The 13,355-nt window shown below is 47.1% G+C and overlaps 1 protein-coding gene across 6 annotated transcripts in view; it reads left to right on the top strand.

Annotated features, from left to right (window-relative positions):
* Positions 1 to 13,355, top strand: part of RBM47 (RNA binding motif protein 47) — a 129,488-nt gene that overhangs the window by 19,191 nt on the left and 96,942 nt on the right. For 3 of the 6 annotated variants that reach the window (XM_058193278.1, XM_058193277.1, XM_058193270.1), the window contains exon 2: positions 10,116 to 10,212. The exons of 1 other annotated variant lie outside the window; for it this stretch is intronic. The gene's annotated coding sequence lies outside the window, so the exon portion shown is untranslated. Of the gene's footprint in view, positions 1 to 10,115; positions 10,229 to 13,355 lie in introns of all 6 variants that reach the window. 2 more of the 6 variants (XM_058193271.1, XM_058193273.1) reach the window with 2 other exon arrangements.

Genomic DNA, 13,355 nt, shown 5'->3' with positions numbered 1-13,355 from the left:
TCAAGTAAAAACCAATTTTAAGATTGCAGCCATGAATAATAAGAAGAGGGGATTAAGAACTGGATTCAGAAGAAACTGGGAAAATTCAGAAGAACATAAAACAGCCTGGATGAGAGGCCAGCAAAGATTCCACAGAAGTGAAGTTGTTTCGATTAGCAATAAAGAAAACAACAATTACTACCAACCTGCCTTCCATTGAGGACCTGTATACTGCACGAGTCAAAAAGAGGGCTGTGAAAATATTTACGACGCTATAGAGTTGTATGACGCTATAGAGCACTGCACACCAGAACAACTACACACAAGAACAGTTTTTTCCCGAACGCCATCACTCTGCTAAACAAATAATTCCCTCAACACTGTCAAACTATTCACTAAGTCTGCACTGCTATTAATCTTCTCATCGTTCCCATCACCCATCTCCTCCCACTTATGACTGTATGACTGTAAACTTCTTGCTGGTATCCTTACGATTTATATTGACTGTTTCCCTATGACTATCATTAAGTGTTGTACCTTATGATTCTTGATGAATGTATCTTTTCTTTTATGTACACTGAGAGCCTATGCACCAAAGACAAATTCCTTGTGTGTCCAATCACACTTGGCCAATAAAGAATTCTATTCTATTCTATTCTATTCTATTCTATTCTATTCTATTCTATTCTATTCTATTCTATTCTATTCTATTCTATTCTAAAAAGGTAAAGGTTCCCCTCGCACATACATGCTAGTTGTTCCCGACTCTAGGGGGCGGTGCTCATCTCCGTTTCAAAGCCAAAGAGCCAGCGCTGTCCGAAGACGTCTCCGTGGTCATGTGGCCGGCATGACTCAACGCCAAAGGCGCGCGGAACGCTGTTACCTTCCCACCAAAGGTGGTCCCTATTTTTTCTACTTGCCTTATTACGTGCTTTCGAAACTGCTAGGTTGGCAGAAGCTGGGACAAGTAACGGGAGCTCACCCCGTTACACGGCAGCACTAGAAATTCGAACCGCTGAGCTGCCGACCTTTCGATCGACAAGCTCAACGTCCTAGCCCCTGAACCACCGTGTCCCTTATTCTATTCTATTCTATTATTATTCTATTCTATTCTATTCTATTCTATTCTCCTTATTCTATTCTATTCTATTCTATTCTATTCTATTCTATTCTATTCTATTCTATTCTATTCTATTCTATTCTATTCTATTCTAAGTACCATCAGTTAAAAAGATGATTAACCGGATGAAAAAGGCATGACAGTTATGGCCTTTTCTTGATCATCGTTTGCTGGGTGACAGTTTGCAACCTCACATTTTTTTTGCTTGCTCCATTCATATCGTGACTTTGGATTTTGAGCTCACACACCTATAAAGGATGGCAGAGAACGAGGTGGCTGGATATAGTCACTGAAGCAGTCGGCGTGAGCTTAAATGGGACTCCAGAGGATGGTAGAGGACAGGAAGGCCTGGAGGAATGTGGTCCATGGCGTCGCGATGGGTCGGACGCGTCTTCGCAACTAACAAAAACAAATCTTTGAATTGAGCTTTACATTAAGAAGCAAAACTGCGGCAAACTTTTAACGGCTTTCCTGTTTATGTAAACAAACAAAACAAAAATCACAAAAGATGCCGGCAGCTTAAAATGGGTTAGCAACAGAAGCAGTGTGATTCTCTGACACAGATAACTAGTGGGGGGTTGGGTTTTTTTTGTACAATTGTACAATTCCAGACTTCATTAAACCTGTCTATCGAGCAGGGCCCTTTAAAAATGGAGCCTGGCGCACTGTTTGGAGTCGGCGGTGTTCATATTTTTAATTTGCCTTGGGGAAAAAAAATAATTGCAAACAAAAGTCCTGGCTGACGTGAACTTCCTTAATCTTATTCAGCCTCTGTTCTCTTCCTGAGTACACACTGTCTTTGGTCAACGTAGCTTCTCAGTCGATCTCATTGTAGACATGCTGTACTCTTGACAACAAAGGTTTGAACTGAACTGAATTTCTCTTGAGGCGACGACTCTTGAGCTTCGTGGATTGCAGAAAAGCAAAGCGGAGCAGAAACTTTAAGAGTAAATGGACAGGAGGCCACCAGGACGTTCTAGATCTGTAGGCTGGGTTTGAAAGTTTAATTAATTTCATCCTAAGACAGGCAGGGGGTGAGCAACCGTTTGGGTATTGAGCTACGAAAGCTGCGGGTCGCCAGGAATTCAGGTTGATATGAAAGAGTTTCACTTTTGCCCTAGTCTAGCCTCAAGATCTCTTGGTGGTCTCCCATCCAATTTAAAACAACTTCCCCCTCCCAAAAAAATTATCTGTTTTGCTTTTCTGCTGCTGTTGTTGGGATTCTATACATCATACGTGTGGTTTAAATGTATTGCCAAATTGTGGATGAAGGCTCCAGCCTGGTTTGAATGAGTGTTTGATTACAGATATACTGTTGTGTCTTGCCCGCTCTCACAGCAGCCGGGGCCTTCTTATCTGCTCCCGAACACGGAGGAATGTATGCCTCCCGGCCCCAGTCCTGGCTCCATGCCCAGACAAGCTGAAGAGGAGGGGGCACCTCCCGGTCCCAGCCCTGGCTCCATGCCCAGGCAAACGGAGCAGCTAGACCCCTCCCCCTCCTCCACAGCATGTGAGCCTGAGGAAAGTTTATTTCCAACAGCTGCTGATTGGAGTGACCCTCGCATCAGAAGACTGGATAGGTGGAGGCAACAGAAGGAAGGGAGGGGCAGGCCTTAATGAGTGCTGAGTCATGGAGCCACACCCCATGGCCTATATAAAGGATCTGCTTTCTGGCAGTCTCTGAGTCAGGCAAAGTCGAACTTATCTTGCTGAAGTCACTTTCTGGTCTCCTGCCTGCTCTGAGGACTTTGCTAGGACTTTGGGCAGAGCTGCAGAGGCAAGCCTGATTCGGATTTCCCTGACCCGGCCGTCAGTGGAGGAGTGGGACACGACACATACGTTGTTGTGGTCCGCCAACAGCCTGCGGAGCTGGCAATGGAGTCAGATAGTGATGAGGCTGAGGAAGAGCGTGGGCCAGTCCTGGAGGCTGGGGAAGGCCCGGATGACGGCTCTACGTCAGAGGCAGAGGTGGGGCCGGGGCCATCAGGGAGTGATGTGCAAACTCCAGAGCCTCCAGTGGCTGACAGTAGTGAGGCAGAGGAACAGGAGGAGCCTGTTCCTAATGCACGCATGAGAAGAGCTGCCAGAAGGCAAGAGCAGCTCAAGCAGAGAGGACAACTCGGGAGTAGGGCCAAGAGTTGGTTGGCCCCTCCCATAAGGCTTAAAAGACCAGCAACGGCGTTTGGGCTCTTTGCCGGGAAAACAACATTGATAGCTTTGTCTTGTTGCATTTATTTTGTATCGGTGTCCTCTGTACTTTTGCCAAGAAAGGCCTTTGGCAGTTTGCCTAATTGGACCAAGGTTGGTGATAGGACTGAGGAATTTGTGTTGGGAGGAATTTGCTTTAATTTAGTTGAACTACGCTGAGAATGAAGTAATTCTCAGCTGTTTTTTTAATAAAGTTTGTTTGTTTTTACACTGACTGAGTTTCCTACTATCTACTTGGGCCTGGGTCACAACATAAGTTTAGTGCACATAATGTTGTCTAAATCAGGGGTCTCCAACCTCGGCAACTTTAAGCCTGGAGGCCTTCAACTCTCAGCAAAGCTGGCTGGAGAATTCTGGGAGTTGAAGTCTTCCAGGCTTAAAATTGCCAAGGTTGGAGACCCCTGGTCCAAATCAAACCTGAGGACAGGTGATTTTATGTGTTGCATTTGGGAATCTACATCAAATGTTTCACGATTTGTTTTAGCCCGTTGCTTTGGGCATCCCTGGATTTTCCTCCATGCAACCGTCGTCGATCCATAAATCTTTCGTTGGATGCGAATATTTAATAATCATCACACTGCCAGTATGGAATCTGGCTAAATATTATCCAGGATATGAGATCGTGGACTTTGTCCTGACGTAACCGTGATTTCTGCTGGGAATGTATATGTATTTGTTGAGTAAACAGGACACAGAATAAGTCAAAGCTGTGTTTCCCAACCTTAGCCAACCTTAAAAGGTGGGGACTTCAATTCCCATAATGCTAAAAGTATAGCGCTGGCTGGGGAATTCTGGGAATTGAAGTCCACAGGTCTTAAAGTTGGCAAGGTTGAGAAACACCGGCGTGCAGGGGGTGGAATTCAAAAATGTTAGCAACCGGTTTTCTGCCCAGTTGCTGGGTGGCCGTGGCCATGGTGGGCGTGGCCTACTTGGTCTCCTGCACCACGGTGGGTGGAGCCTTCCCCAGGCTCCGGAGGCTTTCTCGAGCCTCCGGGAGGTTGAAAGCCCTCCAGAGGCTGGAAACGAGTGTTATGTTGGGCAATTGAGGAGACAGGAGACAGGTCATTGGTAACAACAGCTCTTTATTGTATGGTGTGAACCCAGCAAAGAACTCCAGGAGAAAGCTCTCCTTATATACTGTTCTGGCTAAGGCACCAGCCAATCAGTAACAAGTATTTTTCCTCCAAAAGTTCCCTCCAAAAGTCAGATACATTACACCTGGAACTTCCGGGAGGCCGTTTTTCGCCCTCTCAGATCCTCCGCGTTGCACTTATCTGGCATCCAAAATGGGCTGTGTGGAGACTTCTGGGAGGGGAGGGGAGGGGTGGGTGGGGCCAGCCAGTCCTTGCAACTATCGGTTCAGCAAACCAGATGTAAAATTAGCATCCGGTTTTCCCGAACTGGCTGAATCCCACCCCTGACTGACGCCGTGCGTAGAGAGCATGAATTTATTTATTAATAAATAAAACTCCCTCTCCCCTACACAAGATGACTCTGGGCAGCAATGTGAATCAATGCTATTTATTTATTAAAAGACTTGTTATTCTGTTATTCGTGCAGAAAAATCCCAAAGCATTGTATCGTACAACAGACATCCCAATCCTGGGCGTATTTCTGAAATGAAGCTTGTATTGTAGATGTTTTAAAAAGCGAGCCCAGGGCACGCTGATGGCTGGAAAAAGCTAACCCTCAATGGCATCCTTTTTGTTTTGTTTTTAATGTCGGAATTTCTCACCATCTTTGTGTTGGAGGCTTTGTCAAAAAGCAAATTCTGCGTGATTTCTTTTGTTACTCTTTTAGAGGAATCTTGTGCCTGCAAGGAAAAAGGGGGGAGGGAGGGAGGGAGGTGGAGGGAAAGAGGGAGGGAGAAGGAGGGAGGTGGAGGGAGAGAGAGGGAAGGAGGGAGGGAGAGAGAGAGAAGGAGGGAGAGGAGGGAGAGAGAGGGAGGGAGGGAAGGAGGTATGGAGAAGAGAGGGAGTAGGAGGGAGGGAGAGAGGGAGGGAGAGAGAGAGGGAGTGGGAGGGAGGGAGGAGGAGGGAGGGAGAGAGGGAGTGGGAGGGAGGGAGAGGGGAAGAGTGAGGGAGGGAGGGAAGGAGAGGGGGAGGGAGAGGGAGAGAGAGGAGGGAAGGAAGGAGGGAGGGAGAGGGAGGGAAGGAGAGGGGGAGGGAGAGGGAGAGAGAGGAGGGAAGGAAGGAGGGAGGGAGAGGGAGGGAGGGAAGGAGAGAGAGGGAGGGAGAGAGGGGGGGGAGAGAGAGAGTGAATCTCCTTCCACTCTTGTGGGGGTTTTTTTAATTTCATTTTACGAATGATATCTACTTCGAATTTAAGAGTCTCGTACCACAATCAATGACCCTTTGTCCGTTCCGAGCTGAAGGAGTTAAATAAAAAAATTATCCTAATCTCTTTATCCTTGTCACACAGCTCTGTTATGCAGTAATACACCCAAGAATTTCTCAAGGCAAACACAAGGACAGGGAAATGCTTTCTTCTGGGTTTAAAAGGTGAAGAAATAAAATTTAAAAAAAAAAAAAACCAAGAAAAAAACCCAAGAAAAATACGGTGGGAGCTGGTGTTGTGCTGAATATCAGCCGCAACCTTGCTCTGTTTAAGCAAAAAAGGATGTTAGTTTATTGGAAATGTTGGTTTTGCCTACGCTACGGCATTGCCTGGGTTTCTGAAGATAAAAATGCAAGGCGCTCGTTTAAGAGAACTAAATACAGATTCAGGCTAATCCTGAAAGAGAAAAGAACTTGCAGAAATAAAACCTAAGTTAGTTCTTGCGGTGGTAACGAATGGATTAATTTTGGGGGACGATTCGCATGCAGGATTTGTGCATAGCCTAGTGACACATTGTACGGAAGTCATGCTCGAATGCAACATTTGTTGATGGATTAAAAAGGCCGGGGGTTTTTTTTGTGTGCAACGGGACGGTATATGCAGGCACTGTGTAAGAGAGAAAATGTAGATTACGACACCGAAGGGTATTGGTAGTCCTCGTTTAGTGACTGCCACGGGTTCCCATGAAATGGTCGCTAAATGAACCTTGTGACTCGGTTGCTGCAGAGGCCGCTAATTGCTGCCTGTCCCTCAGATAAAGTTCTCTCATACAGCGTCCTGTTTTCCCCCCCCCGTTATGCAGAGAAATTGCTTAAATAAACTATAACAGTGATGGCTAACCTTTTTGCTCTCGCGGGCCAAAAGTGGGGAGAGTGCGGGGGTAGGGGGGGGTCGCGGGTGCACGTGCCCACACCCATAATTTGTGAATTCGTAGGGAAGGCAAAAATAGCCTTCCCCGGCCCCTGGAGGCCCTTCGGAGTCCAGAAACAGCCCGTTGGCTGATTTCTGGTGGGACCAGAAGTTAGGAAGCAGGCCATTTCTGGCCTCTAAAGGGCCTCTGAGAGGGTGGGGAAGGCAGTTTTTGCCCTCCCTAGGCTCTGGAACCTGAGGAGAGCAAAAAATGGGCCTTCCAGTCCCAACAGAAGTTGGCAAATAGGCTATTTCCGGCCTCCGGAGGGCCTCCCCAGGCTCATAGCAAGACTCTATCTTCTCCACCATCCCTGAAGGCCCTCCCCAGGCTCATAGAAAGGCTCTATCTTCTCCACCAGGCTCATAGAAAGGCTCTATCTTCTCCACCATCCCTGAAGGCCCTCCCCAGGCTCATAGAAAGGCTCTATCTTCCCCACCATCCCTGAAGGCCGGAAACAGCCTATTTCCCAACTGCTGGTGGGTTTGGAAGACCCAAAAATCAGCTGTGCGTGCCCACTGATATGGCTCTGCGAGCCACCTGTGGCACATATGCCATAGGTTCGCCATCATGGAATTATAATCTCTCTTTCCTCCATGTCCTAGCACAGTGTTTGCAAACCTTTTCAGCACCGAGTGCCGGAAACAGGAAGAGCAACCACCCAGCGCGCATGCGTGCTCTGGGAAATGGTCTTCCAGTTTCCAGCATGCATGTACACAATGGCCACTTGGTCTTCCCATTACCAGCGCTCCCGCACATGTGAAAACTCGCTGGCCGGCATGCTGGAACCCAGAAGAGCAATGGGCAACTCCTCGCGTGCTCGGAGAGATGGCTCTGTGTGCTACTTCCGGAATGTGTGCTGTAGGTTCGCCATCATGGTCCTAGCAGGTCCTCAAAGAATGCTATGTCGAAGTTAAGCTCTGCTCTGTGACCTCATTTAGTTGATTGTAACCCTCCCGCTGACTGACAGTGCCTGCCTGAAACTGACCGGACTTTAATCAGTTTCACACTGAAGGCTTCTGTTGTCCTAAATGGGCTCATTTAGGTCGCAAAGTTATTTATTTTTTTTAATCATCTTCCTAATTGGGAATAGTTGGTATCTGAGAGAATTAAACAAAGATTATTTGATACGTAGTGTGAGCACCTTAAAGACATTACAGGTAGTCCTTGACTTACGACCACAATGGAGCCCAAAACTGCTGTTACCAAGTGAGACATTTGTTAAGTGAATTTTGCTCCATTTTACCATCTTTCTTGCCACCATTGTTAAGTGAATTGCTGCTGCTACTAAGTTAGTAACACGGTTTTTAAGTGAACCTGGTTTTCCCATTGAATTTGCTTGTCAGAAAAAGGTGATCACATGATCCCAGGACACTACAAATGGTCATAAGTGTGAGTCAGTTCCCAAGAGTCTGAATTTTGATGACAAAACCATGGGGATGCTTGCAACCGTCGTTAAGTGTGAAAAAAACGGTCCAGTGCCACTGTAATTTGAAAAGGTCACTAAATGAACTGTTGTACGTCGATGAATATCTCTAGATGTATTACAGAGATTAAAAACATAAAGGAAAAAAGGATCCACATATTATCAATATGAATTTAATTCAATCCTTATATTATTTATTCAGTTTAGAACAGGGGTGAAATCCAGCAGGTTCTGACAGGTTCTGGAGAACCGGTAGCGGAAATTTTGAGTCCTTCGGAGAACCGGCAAATACCATCTCTGGCTCAGAGTGGGGTGGGATTGGGGATTTTGCAGTATCCTTCCCCCAGAGTGGGGTGGGAATGGAGATTTTGCAGTAACCTTCCCCTGGAGTGGGGAGGGAATGGAGATTTTGCAGTATCCTTCCCCTGGAGTGAGATGGGAATGGGGATTTTGCAATATCCTTCCCCCAGGATCGGGGAGGGAATGGAGATTTTGCAGTATCCTTCCCCTGGAGTGAGATGGGAATGGGGATTTTACAATATCCTTCCCCCAGGGGTGGGGTGGGAATGGAGATTTTGAAGTATCCTTCCCCTGGAATGAGATGGGAATGGGGATTTTGCAGTATCCTTTCCCCAGGAGTGGGGTGGGAATGGAGATTTTGCAGTATCCTGCCCCTGCCACACCCACCAAGCCGTCCCCACAGAACCAGTAGTAAAAATATTTGGATTTCACCACCGGTCTAGAACCATATAGAACAGCGGTGGATTTCACATTTTCTTACCACCGGTTCGCCCCGCTCGTGCACCTTCTGCGCATGTACCCAACCTTCTGTGAATGCACTTTGTTCGCACGTGCACCTTCCGCACACGCACCCGGCCTCAAAAACGTGCCTAAAGAGGACGGCATAGAGCCAGGGCAGGTGCGCGGGGGCGGGCCCACCCCCACCCGTGATTTCCGCTAACGGTTCGGGCGAAGCGGTCTAAACTGGCTGAATCCCATCTGTATTTCTCTGTCTTCTCATCTATGGAATCTAACGGTGTTTTCAAAATTGATAATGATCATATATCTTGAATCTGTTCTTGATTCAATATACTGGTAGTCCTTGATTTACCACCGTTTGTTTAGTGACCGTTCGAAGTTACAACGGCACATACAACTGTGTCTTGTGACCATTGCAGCAACCTGATGGTCACGTGATTTACACTCGAATGCTTGACAACTGACTCACACTTATGACGGCTGCAGTGTCCAGGGGCTCACGTGGTTCCCCCTTTGAGACCTTCTGACCGGCAAAGTCCGTGAGAAAGCCACATCCACTTAATTATTAATTCGTTATTATTAATGATTAATACTAGTATTATTAATTTAACGACTGCAGTGGTTCACTTAACAAATGTAACAGGAAAAGTTGTAAACTGGAGCAAAACTAACTCACCAAATTTCTCACCTAGCAGCATAAATTATGGGCTCACCTATAGTCCTAAATCGAGGACAACTCTGTATACCAGGCAGTTCTATACAAACAAAGAGCAACCCCTACTTCCTTCTCGCACTGCTGATGTTACCCAGTTGGGTCATGAAACGTCTGTAGGAGAACACCCCAGCTTAGAAAGCACCAAGGGTCCCTCTGACTTGAGTTTGCGTGCTTTAAACCTCTGCGCATGCACAAAGTCCTATCCGCTATTTTACATACATACATACTGTACATAAAAGCCCACTGCCAATATGTAAAATATGCCTGATTAAAATTCCTTTTTGGATTGAGTGAATATTCTGCTTGAATGGTCACCCCATTTCCCGCTTCTTCCCTTATAATATTCAATTTAGAGCTACTGTTTAGTTACTTGGAGATCTGGATATTTCACGGCACGTAAATGCTCATTGCAACATTCCACTTCGGCTCTTCCTTCTTCGCTCTTAAGCTCGAAATATTTTACAGATCCAGCTGATTTCAAAATACATTTGTGGGTTGCCGCTGTAAAACTGGAGATTTTTTAAAGCAGTTACTCAGAGGCTGGGTGGAGGCGGGTGGCCGAGAGAAGGAAGTGTAGCTGGACGCGCAACGCAGGACTCTTAATTCTTGCTCTGAATTGCCTTATGGTTTGATTTCAGTTTGGGATTTATTTATTTTTTTCCAGCCATTGAGAAGATACAGCCTGAGTTTTTAAATGGTCGTTTGCAACTTGCGACGTTCCAGTGTCCAAGAGACCCGAACCGGCTGCGTTCCCGAAGTGGGTAAGATAAGACTTTGGTAAGGTTGTGACCTACTACGAAACGCCTTAGACCAGGGAGTGTCAAACTTGATTTCATTGAGGGCCGCATCGAGGTTGTGTTTGACCTTGGAGGAGCCCGGGGTGGGAATGGCCAGCTCGACCTCACTCGTGTCGGGGGCGCCTGTGGTGGAGCGAGCGCTCTGCCAGCGAAAACGGGATCTCAAGCTCCATTTTCGGCTGCGACGGTCTCCTGCAATCCTCTGCCAGAAAAAACAGCGTTCGGGAGGGCTGCGACACTGGGGGCCAGTCCTTCGCTGTTTCCAAGATGGCCCCACAGGCCAGATCTAAGCACCAGATCCAGCCCGTTTGGCCTTGAGTTTGACTCCCCCTGCCTTAGACTTTTCAACCGTAATTCTCGAATACAGTGGTTTGCGGTGGTTGCGCGTAGCTTTATTTTTACACGGAGCGCGCAGGTTGTTTTTTTTTACTGGCGACGCTCCCCGGTTCAATGCCAAGCTTAGGTGTGCAGGGAAATCTTGTAGCGTTCCGACGTTCTTGAGGCGAAAGCTGGGCGATCCATGGCATAGGGCCGGGCTACTTACGGGACCGTCTACTGCTACCAAATACCTCTCACCGGCCCGTGCGCTCTCACAGAGAGGGACTCCTCAGGGTGCCGTCAGCTAGGCAGTGTCGTCTGGCGACGCCCAGGGGAAGGGCCTTCTCTGTGGGGGCTCCCACCCTCTGGAACGAACTCCCCCCAGGACTCCGTCAACTTCCAGACCTCCGAACCTTCCGCTGCGAGCTTAAAACATACTTATTTATCTGCGCGGGACTGGACTAGTTTTTTTTTTTTTTTTTTAATTTTTAAATTTTATAGGGGTTTTAATTGGTCTTAATATTTATACTATTTTAATAATCTGGCTTTTTGAATAAGTTTCTTAATTGGTTTTTTAATCTGTATATATATGTTTTTTATCTGCCTGTGAACCGCCCTGAGTCCTTCGGGAGATAGGGCGGTATATAAATTCGAATAAATAAATAAATAAATAAATAAATTTAGGGTGACTCAGCAAATTCAAACAACTCAGCTGTAGAACATCTTGGTGGACGGACACGCAGCCTGGTTTAAACGGGTGAACGCAAAAAGTGTGCCTCCCTGTAAGAGAAGCACTTTGATTCAAAAAAAAACTCGTTTTTGCGCTTACAATTTCCACATCTCTTTAGAAAAAAAAACGAGAAAAAAAAAACAAAACCAAACCAGCTTCTCCAGAGTTCCACTTATAATTGATGACTAAGAGTTCTCCATTGTCTCAGGCTATTATTTTGAGCAATGAGGAAATAGAGGAGGATTTTGCTTCTTTCTTTCTTTCTTTCTTTCTTTCTTTCTTTCTTTCTTTCTTTCTTTCTTTCTTTCTTTCTTTCTTTCTTGAGCAATGAGGAAATAGAGGAGGATTTCGCTTCTTTCTTTCTTTCTTTCTTTTTTTCTTCCTTCCTTCCTTCCTTCCTTCCTTCCTTCCTTCCTTCCTTCCTTCCTTTCTTCCTTCCTTCCTTCCTTCTTTCCTTTCTTTTTTCCCCCTTAGTCTTAAGACCTTTTATTCTCTGTAAAACGACCAAAAGGCAGATCTGGTCTGCTCTCCAACTTCTGCCTTTGTTGTAGGGAGGTGTGAGGTGGGGGGAAACTTGGATTTCCTCCTCTGAGCAAAACCGGAGGCAGGCAGTCCTAGCAAAAGACTTTTTGGAACCAGACTCACCTTCTCACCTCTTCTCCGGCTAGTGTACGAGTGATTGACGTCTATGGGAAGATAATTCTGAGATGAAGCAACTTCAGAAGTTTGTTTTAGGCATCCAGTCAGAGTTGGTATTCAGCCGGTTCATATCGATTCGGACAAACCGCCCGGGAGCAGTTCCATCCTATGTCGCTGTGTTTTTGACGCCGCATGCATGTGTGGATGGCACACGCGAGCGAATTGCCGTGTTGTCGGGACACGGCAACCGTCATAACTATTGCTGAGCGTCTGATTTTTGATCACGAGACCGTGGAGATACTGCAACAGTTATAAAGCAGAGGTCGTATTCAGCCGGTTCGGACCGGTTTGGGTGAACCGGTAGTGGCGACTTGCAGATGCCCACCCGCCCGGATGCAATCCTGTCCTATATTGCTGTGTTTTTGACGTCGCATTCCTGTGCGAACAGCATGCGAGAGCGAATTGCTGTATTTTGTGACGCCGCAAACATGCGCAGATGGCGTGTGTGCATTCACATTTCCGGTGCTGGGAGAACTGGTTGCTACAGTATGTGTAGCCCACCTCTGCATCCAGTGTCCTTCAGATCTGTCAGGCTGCATCTCCCAACTTTTCCAGATACTTTTTCTAGAGAAGGCCAAGTTGAAGGAGAAACCGCTAGAGAAACTGGGGGAGGATGGAAATGTGGATTCTGCAAATACCCCAGAGACTCCTGGCCGGAAGTCCTCTTGAAGGCCGCTGTGTAGCTGTTTGAGGACTTTCCGTGTCCATAAATCCAGAAGACACAGTCCTGGTTGGTGGGTCTTCGATGCATGGACATGCATGTTCAGATGACCAGCAGCAAAAGCCCTGACTCAACCATCATGGCCGGCAGAGCTGGTATTCAGCCGGTTCGGAGAGGTTTTCCCGAACTGGTAGCAGAAATCGCAGGTCGCGTGTGGGCTCCCCCACCTGCCCCGGCTCTATGCCATTCTATTTAGGCACGTTTTTGAGGCCAGGCACATGCGCAGAAGGCATGTGTCAGCTTTGAAAGCCATACTAGGCCGAAGGCTTCCACACGCTGCCACTTTCTCCTGTGTGGGAAAGTAGGAGAAGGGGTGGGGAGGTTGGTACAAGGGGCCATTTAGACATAATAACATTCTTCCTGCCGGTCAAGGTCAGGCCAAGACGGCATCTGGAGAAGGAGTGGTCGGAGTGATGCCTCGAGATGGGACGGTTGGTGATTGGAGCAGGTGACCGGCAGAGGAGTCCAGGGGTAGGGGGTGATCTGGGGTTTTGTACTACTGAAGAAAAAACCCGGATCTCCAGATTCGGAGTTTATCCAGCTGTGCCAGCTTACCTATGCTAGTAAAAGAACTTTGAAAGATGTTTTCTGCAGGAGGGGGTTTTCTGGAACGCGGACAGCATCCACGCCAGCAAACCC

The sequence above is a fragment of the Ahaetulla prasina genome, chromosome 8 (genome assembly GCF_028640845.1).
Source record: "Ahaetulla prasina isolate Xishuangbanna chromosome 8, ASM2864084v1, whole genome shotgun sequence".
NCBI classification, from domain to species: Eukaryota; Metazoa; Chordata; class Lepidosauria; order Squamata; family Colubridae; genus Ahaetulla; species Ahaetulla prasina.
This window is presented reverse-complemented; position numbering and strand designations above follow the sequence as displayed.